The following is a 13879-nucleotide window of genomic DNA, read 5'->3' on the forward strand; positions in this document are numbered from 1 at the left end:
GAGGCTCAGCGTGTAAGCCCCCTGTCCTAATGTGCATAATGGGGACAAAACGGTGTCTGCGATGGTGGTTGCTATTCATTGTAATTACAGAGACCAAGACCAGACCAAGAGACCCCCAGAAGCAGGAAGGACAAGGTGAAACAAACATCCGAAGGCCTGGGAGTCGGAGGCGGAATTCTAAATCACGGCTGAACACGCCATCCTCACCATCTCCTCCTCACCCACAGTGCCCCTCACCCATTTCTCTCTCTGAATGGGCTCAGCCGCCTCATCAGGCAGCCAGAACTTGGGGTTCCTGGGTCCCCTTCAGCTCTATCCTCTGCCCAGAGCAGGCCACCCGTATTGGTCTCACTGGAAAGTCAATGGAGACCACACACCCAAACCCAGTCCCCCTTGCACATGAGTGGAAGCAGCTGCTGAAAGCCAGCAGGAGAGAGATGGGGACAAAAGGTGTGAGGGTCTGGGTGGGCACAGCCAGGGAGTGACTAGAAGCCTCAGGCCCAGACTAGGGGGTGAAGATGTTGAAAACCCCTCCCAGGCCCAAGAGACTATCTGGTGTGCTGAGTGTTGGCCCCAGCAAACCGGAGACCCAACAAAAGCAGTTCTAGGAACTTATGATCGCAGGGGTTGTAACTGTAGGCATGTGTGATGATTTCCCCACAAGAATCTGAATCCCCATGCTGCTTGTAATAGCAAATGCCCAGCAACAGGGGACTGTCCTTAGCAACTATGATGCAAGCATCAGACAGAATCCCAGGCAGCCACTTACCACTTCTACAAGATGTGAAAGAAGGACATTTACTGACACAAAAATATAATTGCCACACATGTTGTTAAAGAGGAAAACGCTTATAAAAACAGTCTGCGTGGTCACATTTCTGTTAAAAATTGTTATGTGTAAGCCAGAAACTCGTACCAAATCCCAACAACAACAACAAAAAGCCCAAAATGTTAACGATGATTATGTCCGAATAATTTTTATTTTCTTCTTTTTGTTTCCTAAATTTTCTACAATCATCATTTGCCACGTTTGTGAAAATTTAAAAAAAAAATGTTTTTAGAAGATGTGCTCAGAAGCATGAGGCAGGAGTGGGAAATGAGAATATGTCCCAGACACCCGTGCCACTCCCAGTTCTGCCAATGACGTGCTGTGTGACTCAGAGCACACCCCTACCCCTCTCTGGGCCTCCTGCCTGTCAGAGAGGAGCTTGGGTCATTCTCAGAGGGGCTCTTCCTCCTCCCATATTCTGCAATTCAGTCCCTACTATATGCCAGCACCATGGGGAACCCAAGGTAGCCAAGAAAACAGACACCTACAATGCAGGGGAGGAGTGTGGTAGTGGGAGAAGGGCATTTGAGAGAACTCAGGGGGACTTAACTCTTCAGGAGGAGCAGGATCAAGGAAGGCTTCCTGGAGGAAGTGGTACCTGAACTGACCAGGAGAACAAGTTGGGGGGAGTGGGGCTGCGGGTGGAATAGGGAGAGGCACATGCCTCAGCTTGGAGATAAGAGACCCAGCCGAGCTTTCCGGGGACTCCTTGTCACTCTAGCTGAGAGCAAAGCAAGAGGGAACAGGTTTCCTGGAACAGCTGGAGGGCTGGGGTGATAGTCCTGTTTATTCCCATTTTGCAACTGCATCCCATTTCCCACTGATAAGGGCAGCCCTCTGCCCTGTGGTCACAGCGAGCCCCACCTCTCGGCCTTGGGTCCAGGACCACAGCACAGTGGGTGGAGAGGTACAGCGCCTGGCTGGTGCCCTGCCAGCCTACCACGCCTGAGGATATCTAGCCACTCCAGCCACCCAACCGTGCTTCCCCTGCAGGCCTGGATGCTATGATCACTGGCCCTTGGTCGATTGCATGAACAGACTTCCAGTGTCCCCGTTAATGATGCAACCAGCAGTCTCAGGCATCTGGGGGTCCTAGACCCCTATGGGAATCTGACAACATTTTCCCATAAAGAATACACATATATGCTTCAAAATCCTGTAACAATTACAAGGAATCCAGACCCCTACCCTCAAACCCACCGGAGGACCTAAAGTGCTACTGTAAGAAAGCCTCGCGGTTACATGCAGACTGGAAGCAGCCAGCTTCATTCACACTCACGCAGCCTCCCAGCAGCCGTGTGACTTTGGGCAAGTTATTTAACTTGTCGGTGCTCCCAGTTTCCTAATCTGTAAAACAGCAAAGTCTGACATGCTCCCAGAGCTGTGAAAATTAAGTGAGTTGACACATAAAAAGCACACAGACCGTGCTGGGCACACAGCACCAAATTGGGGTCAGCCCCTCTCCCTGTGCACATTGGCTGCTTGGTGAATGGAGGCCCAGTGTGGACAAGAACTGAGCCCACAAAGCTCGGTCAAGTCAGCTCCATGCTCTCTCAAGCCTCTGACAGTCAGTCCTCAGAAGCCCAAATCCCCATTTTCAGAGCCTGTGGCCTTTCCCTGGAGCCACACGGATGGGCAAAGGTCAGATGTGGTAAGAGGCCAGGAGGCCAGGGAGGAAGCCATGACGAAGCCCAGGCTCAGGAGAGGGTAAAGGGAGAAAGAAAGTGGGTCGACTAGCCCGTCCCCAGAGAAGCCAAATACTCTGAAGTGGGGGGCGGGGGAGCATGAGACGCTGCGAGCAAGAGGAGCCTCCAGCACTGCCCCCCACCACTGCAACCCCCATGAGGGCCTGGAGCCAGTCATTCGAGACCCTCCATATGCGCCTGCATTCCAGGGCCCCTGTGGTTCAAGGATGGGGAACCGGGGGGCTTCTAATCCCCTTGGAGCCACCAAGTCCTCCAGGACAGCTGGAGGCTGAGGTCTCGGTGCCCTCCCTCCCCTGCTGCCCTGGCCCTGCCTGGGTCTTGCCGGCAACATGGCCAGCGGTTTTCTTGAACTCCAGCCTCGCCCAGCCAGTCACCAGTCTTGGTCATGCATCTAAGCCTGTGCTCACCAAGTTCCCATTGCCGGAATGCCTTCCCATCCCCCTTGGGATACTTACTCATCCTTCAAGACCCCAGTTCCAATGTCATCACCTCTCTGAAGCCATCCCCATGCACCACCCCCTTTCCTGCCCCCAAGTCCCATTCCTCAGGCTTCTGCCTGGCCCCATCCCCTCTCCACAGAGTGGAACTGGAAAGCCAGGCCCCGCAGGCCAAAACAGGATGCAAATGTGCATTCTTTGGCTAGCACAGCATTTTTCTTAAATTTGAGATTCATTATCAATATTTCAAAATCAGGAGATTTCACATATAAGTTAGAACTTCTAACTTTTCTTTAAAAAGAGCATGTTCTGCTGACACTGGGCACTCATCCCCAGAGGCCATACAGTCCCACAGCCGACCTCCTCCTTCCCTCATTTGACTTCCTGCCCCGTCCCTGGGTGCACCTGGGTGTAAGGTCCACACAGAGTGGACTCGAGGTGTTTCCATATACAACTCTGCGACCTGGAGCCACCAGATCCTGGAGCAGGAGGAGGACTTACTGACCTATGCTGGGGCAGGCCCTGCCAGGCATCTGGCAGCTGGCACATGGAGGGCCCCCTACAAATACTAATTTCATTTCTCCTCTTTCCCCACACGCCTGGGTGCCCTGAAGGGCAGGGACAAGTCTGATTCATTACAGCAACCCCCACCGCTCTCCCCAGGCATAGGTTCTAATTAAGTATTCAAGGTATGAATGAGGCATAATGAGCTGTTATTACTCCCAATTTACAGATAAGGAGACTGAGGCTCCAAAGCGAAACGACTTGCTGTTACACAGAAAACCGCTAAATCTTGACTCAAATGGGTTTCCTCCCTAACTTCAAATTTGGTCTTCCATTCCTCCATGCGGAGTCTCCCTAAGGGCCTTTTATAATAAAAATAATAACAACGGTGATAACGTCACAATCATCATCATTGTTATTTTTACTGCTACATGTTTCAAGCACTTACCACAAGCCTGGGCACTATGTTTAGCGCTTTTACACACCTAACCTCATCTAAGCCTTGTAATTACTAGTATCATTTACATTTACCGTCAAGGAGAATGAGGCTCAGAGCGGTTAAGTCACTTGCCCAAAATCACACAGCTAGTCCCTGACAGAGCTGAAATTTGAACCCAGACCCCGGGAGACAGAAGCAGCCGGCTCCAGATCCTGGCAGGGACACCTTGCCTGCAACAGGGAAGAGTGGGAGGGGGCCTCAGTGACCGAGACCTCGAGCCCTGAGCCAGGCTCCCACTGTGCTCTCCCAGCCCTAGGCCCAGCTCTCTCTGCCAAGGTGCTGGGGATAATGAATGAGATGCTCTGGTCGTCATGGAGATGCCATGGCAACGGTGCACTTTCGGGAAATACCACGGTAACTGTGGCCACTGCTCTGGAGTTGAAAGTCACTCCTTACCCCTCACCCCCCCCAACTCCAAAATGCTCTGCTTCCCCCATAATCCTCTCCAGGTCCTGGAGAGAAAGGAGGCAGAGGCCAAGGGCCTTCCAGAGACCAAGCTATCGAGAAATTAGGGTCTGGCTCTGCCCTAGATGGTCAGGTAGACTCCAGGAGCTCTCTGAGAACGCGAGCTCTCTGAGGCTCAGCTTCCTGTGCCTTTCCTAGGGCGGGCACACCTAATAAGCAGCCTTCACAGACGTCTACTGTGTGCACCCAACCTCCTGGGAAGGGCAGCCCCTGTCATTCCCTGTTGCATCCCACCCATCGGGAGAGGTGGCAGTGTGCTAGCTGCGGGCCTTATGGTGAAGGGCTCCAACTGGAGCCAGCCTCCCTGGGCTTGAACCTTGCCTCCGTTATTTACCAGCCTTGGGATCTTTGAGCAAATCCCTCAACCTCTCTGAGCCTTGGTTTCCCCAGGTGGAAAGCAGGCTTCATACCAATTACTATCTCACAGGGCTGCTGCCAAAACTAACAGAGACAATGTGTGTCAAACAGCTCAGGGCCTGGCGCAGGGTGATATGGCTTAATACAATAACTAGCCATTTCACAGATTTGGAAACTGAGGCTTGGGAAGCACCTGGTCCAAGGCCACAGATCAAATCCACAGTGGATCCAGGCGGAGAAGAAAGGAGGTCAGGTTTGGGAGCACACTGAAAAGTGGGGACAAGCAAAAAGCCCAGTCCCACCCCCTCTTTTCTGTACTTATTAAGCGGCACGAGGCACCAAGCGTGGCACTGGACACTGAAGATGTAGGCTTTTTTGGGGGCCCCGAGGTTTTGTGTCTCTGGTGTGCTGCTGCTGCTGCTGGGCAGACGCAGGAAGGTCCCTGCAGCCCCGCATATTCACCGAGCCCCGATTTTATTTCCTGCCTCGGGAATTCCCAACACTGCCCCATACCCCCATACTCACACGCACACGAATGCACAGACTCACAGGGTGCCGGTATGTTCAAGCGGTGTCATCTCAGCCATCTGGGCCACAGGCGCCAAGTGTGGGGTGGGAAGCAAACAGCTTCAAAAGTCTGTGAATGGGCACCCGGGCTTGGGGAGGAGGGGTGGCTGCCGGCCCAGGCTCCGGGAGCCCCACAGGCAATCCCAGGGCCACTCCCCACAGTTGACCCCGCCCCTCCCAGCCTGTCACACCCCCAGCACAATCACACCACCACCCACCACCCGGCCACACCCCATAGCCGCCCAGCTCCACCAGCCACCCAGTCTCGGCCTGCCCCACCCACCACATACAGCGCAGAGAAAATCCTCCACATTTGCTTCCCAGCTGTGCCGGAGTCTCTCCAGCCCAATGACACCCCTGGGAGGCCGAACCAGAAGCAAATCCCTTCCTCTGCTGGAATTCACCGCACACCCCATCCCCCACAGGCCCGCAGTGCCGCCTGGCTGCGGGCCAAGCTGCTGCCCATCAGTCACCCTGGAGTCCAGGGCTGCCACCCAGGGACTGTCAGCAGTCTGGCTCCTAGTCTCGGGGTTACAGAGTGTGCAGCCCACCCTGCTGTGAACACGCAGGGACACAGAGACCCCCCCACCCCCAGAGAGTAAAGGACCCCCGCCACCACCCCCACCTACCCAGACTCATTTTCTTGTTCATTAAAACCCTGCCCATCCTCCTCCACGGCCAGCCTCAGCCGCGGAGCTGGACTCCGCCGGCTGTATTTCAAAGTCCTAGGTGAGCTACCCCGCTCTGTGTCCCACCATGCAATGCCGGACGCATGCTGCCAGATGCCGGCTGCTCCCCGACTACAACACAGGTCCCCCGACTTCACCAAAGGCTCTCCAAAGCAGAAGTGCTCTCCTACCCACGGCGGGTGCTCAAGAGAAATGGGCCCCTGCCAGTTCCCTTCCCCTTTTTGGATCTGCCATGAGCTATCTCCAAGCTAAATGGCATTAATAATATGAACTTTCATTTATTAGACACAAATACGCCTGTGCTCTATGCTATTAACCCGTACCACAGCACCCCGACCTACCTTCCCCTCACATTACAGACGAGGACAGTGAGGCCTGGAGGGGGCCTGGGACTTGCCCCAGCTCACAGAGCTAACGAGTGGGTGACTGGGATCCCACACAGGCCGCCCGGCTCCAGAGCCCAGGCCCGTCCTGCACGGGTTCCCCTGGCACGGCTCTCACCATTACCCCGCACGTCCCACTCTCTGCTCCCTTTGCATGGTGCTTTCTGTTTTTGTTTCCATCCATTTTATGTGTGTTTTAACATCAAAAGCAGCCTCTCCTGATCCGTCTTGGAAGAAGACTCACAAATCATCCATCAATCAACAACCGAACAAAGCATAAAGTGCTGGTTCCCTCCCCAGTTCCCAGCCTGGGATTTGTTCTGAGTTCCCCACAGCACGGAATGCGCAACAAAAAAGACCTCAGGAACTCAGATCCCACTTGTTGAGAATTTGTCTTTCCACCAACAAAGCCTGAGCTGGGAGTTTACCTTTGTACTGGCTCTGAAGAAAGAAAAGGGTTTACCAAGCGAACAAACCAACCAGCTTGTGGGGAGGGGCGGAGTGAGGAGTGAGACAGGTCAGGACCCACTGGCCTCCAGTCCCTGCTGAAGCTCCTAACACAGACCGGGGTGGGCAGGCCATCACAGGGCACGCTCCCCCCAAGAAGCTTCCCCAAATAGGGCTCTCTCCCCTCAACCCCCAAATCCATCTGTGACAGCGCCAAATCCATTCCCATTTTTCTTAGGCTCAGATCATAGGCACTCAAAAGAAATGGAATGATATTTCCTTGCAAATATCATAACCTCCCTCGCTGACAGCAGCCAGTTCTGGCTGAGCTCCTGGTAACTCACTGGGACTGTGCTGAGAGCTTCCCCTGATCTGTTATACCCAACCCTCACACCCTGAGAGGTGGGGTCACTGATACACAAACTTTATAGACGGGGAAACTTAGGCTCAGAGAGGCTAAGCAACTGACTGAAGGTCCCACAGCTGGGCAGCGATTAGGATGACCCCAAGCCAGCTCACCTTGGGGCCCCTGTTTGTAGCCCCTCTACAGTCCTCATGCCCAGCATTCCACACCATTCTTAACCCAGGTCTGAGGCCTCCCGCAAATCACCAGCCCCAGCTGTGTAAACACAGGCTGACCCAATTTCTCCAGGGATGGGAAAGCCTTCACTGGCCAGGAAGGACACCACAGACTCCCAGAAAGGCAAGAAGACCTCAGCCAGAGGGCCTTCACCTTCCCTTGTCCCCGGGGGCCTCTGTCATCTCTGACAAGCAGGTGTCTACATGAGAAAGGGGGCTGCCCCAATACCCAAGGCAAAGGTCTCATGTGAAGGAAGAAGAGAGAGAGGCAGGAGTGAGAGTCAGAAGCAGGAGATGTCAACTTGGAGAGCGAGCTCAGAGGACAACAGTGACCATCTCGCTTCACAGGTCTGGTGCACACCAGGTACTATCATGACCTCATTTACTCACCATTTCTTCCCAGTGAAGTAGAAACAAGTTTTTCATGCCTCATACACATGCCCCACCCTGCCTGCCACCCCAGCAGGAGAGCTGGGAAATGCCAGGCGGCCCCAGCCTCCGTCCTTCCGTGTGCCCACCCCAGGTCACCGGATGCCCCCTGAGAGATTCCAAGAAACAGGCAATGTCGGTGGGGGGCGAGGGTGGTCTTCCATCTCACAGACGCAAAAGCCAAAATCCACGTGGTTCCTGGAGTCCACACCGGCATCCCAAGCCCTCCACGTGCTTCCCCATGCACCTCTGGACAAGACCCTTCCCTACTTCTAGCCCCTGCTTCCTCTACTGGACAATGAGGGATGTGGACTGGAACAGACATCTGTGACATCCTGGAGTTACAGAACCCTCTGAGAATCTGTAACAACTCTTCATGAGCTCCCCCTACACAGAGACCATACCATGTTCCAAACAAATCAGGATGGCTGTGACTGTCACCCACCACACAACAAAACAAGGACATGGGAACTTTCTCGGGGGTCCTTCTGGCTTTGACATGCCGTGGTTTGCACAGTGCGGACAGGACCAAAGTCACGAATGTGACTTCCTGAGCCCCCTGGGACCTCACTGTTTCAGCTACGCCCCCACGGCCCTGCAGTCAGCCGTTACCTCTCAGACCTACTGGCTTCCAGGGGGCCCACGGACTTGCCCCGCTCCAGTGAAGCTACAAGGTAAAAGCTAAATAAAGATAAACGGAGTCCTTCCTTCCCACCACATCCTTCTACTCCATCAGGAACCCACCCCGTCGGCCCTGAACCATCTCTCTGGGGCGGTCCCGGGGGGCTGGGACACTTGAGGAAGCTGCTCCGGTCCTAAACCCAGGCAGGGTCCAGTGTCCGGCCTGGAGGCCAAGCGGCCCCCTCCCGTGTGGCTGTGAACATGCAGGCGCACACACGTCCTGACAGACCTGGGAAGACTGGACAGGAGGGAGGGGGCGAGGGGCCCCGGTCAGAGGGTATAGGAAGGCCGGGGAGAGAATGACGAGACCCACCAGATGTCCAGGCAGCAGCGCTGGGCTCCGCTTCTCTTCAGTGCGCCCTCTTAATGGCCACACACTCCTCACTTAACACCGCCGCACCTAATCCCTGAGCTAGGACAAATGGCATTACTCTCGGCCCAGCCCTCGCCCTGGGAGGGAGAGAGGGAGGGGTGGCCCTGGGGCGCCCTGAGCCCAGCCACCAATGGAGATCCCCGCCATCCCTGCCAGAAGCCTCCAGGCCCCTCACTAACCAGTTCCTTGCTGGAGGCCACCAACCCCCTTCCCTCCTGGACTTCAGGAAGAGGACGTCCTGCCCAATTCTGCCCCACACCCAGGCAGAGCCGCCCTCTCCCCAAGAAAGGCGCCTTACATGGAAGGGGAGAAGGCACGTCCCTGGCCCTCGGGCTGATGAGCCCTCCAGACGCTCTCAAGAAAGGCAGCAGCCAACACCCGAAGAGACTGCGACGGTGCAGCTCTGCCGGGCTTCCAACGTGATCCAAACAAGGCCCTTCCCCCTTCAGACCTCAGTTTCCCCACGCATCCTGAGAAGGAGAGGAAGAAGGCCTGATACAGTCTACTGGCACCAGCTGGCGGTCAAAGCATTTGTGACCCCAGCTTCTGGGCCTGGCCCCCATGCCAACTCAGCTGGCGGGTTCTTCCTACTGCCCCGGCCAGCAGAGGAAGAAGCAGGGTACTGCCAGGTTATAGAAGGCCTAGAACCCACACCAGCATGTTGAGGTGTGGGGTAAAAAGGGCCTGACATAGCCCAGAGAGGAGAAGCAACTAGGCCACGGTCACACACGCAGCTGCAAAGGGGCTAGGCTAGCCTGGCTTTGTTCGGCAGCAGCAAACATGTGAGGCTGCCCACCTGTGAGGGAACCTGCCTTGTTAGAGGACACCAAGGAAAGCACAAGGCTATTTGCTAACAGCAGCATTTCAGGCCCTTTTTCCAGTAGGGAAAAAGATGGAGTGTTTTATGTGTGGGCCTGGGATGGAGGCTGGGCTGATTATCCAGGTGCCCCCATGTCACCTCACAACGGTGGCCCAGGACCCTTCCAGCCCTGCATGAAAACTGAGAACCCCTGCAGGGAGCAGAGGCCTTGACTACCTCTTCATGGCTGCCCAAGGCCCAGCCAACAGGCCCAGCAGAGGTGATGGAGAAACTGCCCCCCATGGGGAGCATGGACTAGGCTGCCCACAAGACAAGAAAGCCTTAGGGAAACCGAAAAGGCTCCAGGCCCTGTGGCCAGAGCCGAGGGCAGCTGGATGTGTTGCGGGCAATAAAGAGGAAAGGAAAGCTCTGAGTCACTTAGCGCGGCACATGCTCCCTGGTCACCTGGAGGCCTGGTGGGCACAGCGCAGGCCTGCTGAGACCCGGGAGGCTTCACTCGGGACACACATGGAAGTGGCCTCGTCCCTCTAGACTTGCTGGGGCTTGTCACCACGACAGGAGTCCCCCACCCACATGCTTCCATGGAGGCACAGCTGGTAGGGAAGGGGAAGGGAGGGGAGCCAGGTGGGAGGGCCTCACTTTCTCTGGAGCCCAGAAACCAGAGAGCACGGACTGAGTGAAAGCGCCCGGTGACCTACTTATTGCAGATTCCTTTTAAAGGGGCCCAGGGGGACTCAGTGAGCCACTTGGAAGGTGCCTTACAGGTGTCCCCGCACTTCCAAGGCTCGGGAATCAGTTCCTGGTATCAGGAGACTGGAGGTGCAGTCCTAGCCCTGGATACAGCGAGGCTGGTGAGGCAGCAGGCATGGACGGGCAGGTGGCACCCATTCTCAGATGTTGCTGTGCACCTGCCCAGGGCTGAGCGTGAGCACCAGCTCCCAGGGGCTCCTGAGAGTGAGGGCTCCCTACGGTGTGCCTCTAGGTGTCTCACTTGCCTGACCCCAGGCCCAGCTCCCCTCTAACCCACCAGTGACCCCAGCAAGCACCTGCTCCTTTCCAGGACTTGCCCCAATCACCTGCAAAATGGACAGTTCCAGCTGGCTCCAAAGGCCCTCCTGGCTCCAAGCTAGGCCACTGACCTCTGCAGCTCATCCCCAGAGGTGGGCACAGCGGCCCCCACTTCCCACCATCCATAAACCCGTGAGTCCATAAACTCCAGGCAGAAAACACATTATACAAACCCCTCCCCCGAACCGAATATAACCACATGCTGGTCCTCTGCTGGATGCTTGGCCTCTACTTCATTAGCGCCTCCTCTCACAAGTATGGAAACTGAGGATCACGGAAGTTAAGCATTGCTAAGGCTCCCAGTGCTTTGCTGAGATTCGAACCAGTGTCTGGCTATAATCCTGCATTCCATGGCATCAGCCACAGAGAACCCAAAACCCAAGGGCCTGGAAGATGCCAGCGGGTCTTTGCACCTCCCACACCTCTAACTGTGCAGCAATGAGGCTACTGTGAAAGGCAGGCTGGTGGGGGCCGGGAGCAGGCAGGCAGGGAAGGGAAGCCTGCGTGGGCACTGAGCATTTGCAGACTGACTAGTCTCCGGCCCAGCCAGTTGTCCACCACCATCGCTGCAGTGTCTTCGTCACTGACAGCACACTGTGGCCCCTGCCAGGCCATTTTGAAATCATTATACACATGCAAAGCTTTCTCACAGCCATTGCTTTAGTGTCACAGGACAACCTCGTAAAAACAGAGGTGATCTCTTCCGTCTTTCCCCAATGAGGAAAATGGGGTTCCCGGGGGAGGGGTGATGTCCCCACACGCACATTGCGAGGCAGTGTTTGAGAGTGAACTTGGAGCCCACCTCTTGTGCCCCCCGGTCCAGAGCTTTGTCGACTCCTCCATGACCTTGACTTTCAGTTCAACCAGCACTTACAACAGTGACCATTTCTGAGATTTCACTCCATTTATATCCGGCGTTTCACATACTATCTCATTTAACCATCCTCATAAATGAAGTACTACTGGTTTCACTTCACAGAGTTGCTGGGGCTCTGAACATGGGCACCTTGCCCAGGTCACCATGCTACAAGGGGGCAGCACTGGCTCTGGGGTCTAAACTCAGAACCTCCACCTTGCACTGCTCTGTCTGGGACCCAAGGGGAGAGGTCACCAGACACAAACAGCTTGTGTGCCTGGCAGGTTAAGGCAAGAGTATGAGAATAGGAAGACAAACAAAGCTCTCAGAAGAGCCCACAAGACAGAGGCTGTTACAAACATCCGGGCAGGAGGCCAGGAGTCTCAGCAAAGGACATGGGAACAGAGGGAGGTGACAGATAGTAGGGAGGCGGCCCTGTGAGACCTTGGTCAAGTGCCTTGCTTTCTCTGGATCTCAATTTACCCGCTGTAAGCAAAGTCCCTGGAGTATCTCCAGAGCTCCCCTCCAGCCCTAAAATCACTCGGACCCTGGGAAAACAAGCAATGCCTGGTGACAGCCTGGCTGTGAGCCCTGGGGTCTCTGAAATGTCCTTGGCTGTCCTGGCATGGCTCAGCTGCCGAGAAACAGGCTTGCAAAAGCCCAGGGCTCAGCCGGCATGCCTGGGCACCAGTGAAGTGTGGGTCTTGAGGGGCCGCATTCCTCCACCCGCTGTCAACCTCTCCACGGCTCCACTGGAGCAAAGCACCACCCAGCCTGGACCCAGACCAGGAACTGAGGGCACAGTCAAGTGCCCCGCGGAATGCCACTCCCAGCCTTCCCTGTCCCCACTGGCCCTGTCCAGAGCACTCCGTGTAACTCAAGTCCCCTTAATGTCACCCACCCCTCAAAGCCCCACATTCGTATTCCCTTGAGTCAGCCACTGGGAAGTACACACAAGGGGTCCTGCAGGAGAACTTGAGAGAAATAATCATCCTGTCCCCGCGTGACCTATGCAAGGCGGAGGCTGTTCATGCCGTCCGTGAGGACCCTCAGCTGGGGAAGGGCAAGCAAGTCCAGTGGGCCTGGCCCTCAGTTCTCACTCTGGCAGGCAGGAGGAGTCAGGGACTTAGCAAGAGGACTCAGGCCAAGTCCCCACACTCACGGCTTCCCTAAAACCACACACGTCGCATGCTCCTACTCCATAACCTTCCATGGCTCCTACTGCCACTGGGCAAAACCCTTTAACCTGACCCACCACCCAGGTCAATGGGACTAAAAGCCTGTGTTTAACAGAGTTTGGGATATCCAGAGCCTTAGCTAAGAGTTTTGTGTGGATTTTCCCATTTAACTCTCACGGCAACACCGACAAGTTACTGCAGTTTCACAGATAAGGAAACTAAGACTCAGAGAGGTTCTATCACTGGCCCAGAGTCTCACAGCCAAGTGGCAGAACAAGGATTCCCACCCGTTATCTGGACTCCAAGCCTGAATTCTAAGGTGCCGTGCAATCCGGCCTCCTCAAGAACACCCTGCCACCCTCAGATGCCCAGCTCAACCCTTCTGTGTAGAAGAGGGGAAACCAAGGCACAGAGTGAAAGCTCTCTCTACTGGCAGCAGAGCCTGGTCAAGGCCTGAGGCCTCCAGAGCTCCCGTCCACCGCCCCCTACAAGAGGCACACTGGGCAGAAAGGCTAGGACCACCATGACAATGAATCCTCAGAAACTGCCTTCTTCCTCAGAAGGGAAAAGCAGGAGCAGATTTGCAAAGAGCGAAAAGAACATGAAGGGCCCAGAACATTTGTTCTTGAGAGATTTTCAGAGTCTGGGAGGGCACCCCCCCACGCCCATGCAGGGATCACTGGTGTAGGCACCAGCCACGTGCCCCACCACTCCAGCCAGGGCTCCAACTTAATACATCTGACCTGAAATCTCCATTTCTCTCCCCAAACCTGTTTGTCCCCTGCAGCCTTCCCGGTCTTGGTAAATGACAACACTATCCCTCCAGTCCTTTAGGCCAGAGTCTTTGCTGTAGACACCCTCTTCCTCTCACACCCCACACCTAATCCATCAACTTATCCTATAAAATCCATCCAGAATCTGACCTCTGGTGGCCTTTGCCCAGTGGTCACCCCGAGCCCTTCTTCATCCGTGTGACTACAGAAGCCTCTCGGCCAGGTACCCTGCTTCTTCT

The 13879-nt window shown here is 55.3% G+C and overlaps 1 protein-coding gene across 6 annotated transcripts in view; it reads right to left on the reverse strand.

Moving 5' to 3' along the window:
- Positions 1-13879, reverse strand: part of NDST1 (N-deacetylase and N-sulfotransferase 1) — a 59011-nt gene that overhangs the window by 31294 nt on the left and 13838 nt on the right. The window contains exon 1 of one of the 6 annotated variants that reach the window (XM_032337305.1): positions 8886-9213. The exons of 2 other annotated variants lie outside the window; for them this stretch is intronic. The gene's annotated coding sequence lies outside the window, so the exon portion shown is untranslated. Of the gene's footprint in view, positions 1-5322; positions 5526-5993; positions 8843-8885; positions 9214-13879 lie in introns of those variants that run through there. 3 more of the 6 variants (XM_032337310.1, XM_032337311.1, XM_032337309.1) reach the window with 3 other exon arrangements.

Source organism: Mustela erminea, chromosome 3 (genome assembly GCF_009829155.1).
Source record: "Mustela erminea isolate mMusErm1 chromosome 3, mMusErm1.Pri, whole genome shotgun sequence".
Lineage (NCBI taxonomy): Eukaryota > Metazoa > Chordata > Mammalia > Carnivora > Mustelidae > Mustela > Mustela erminea.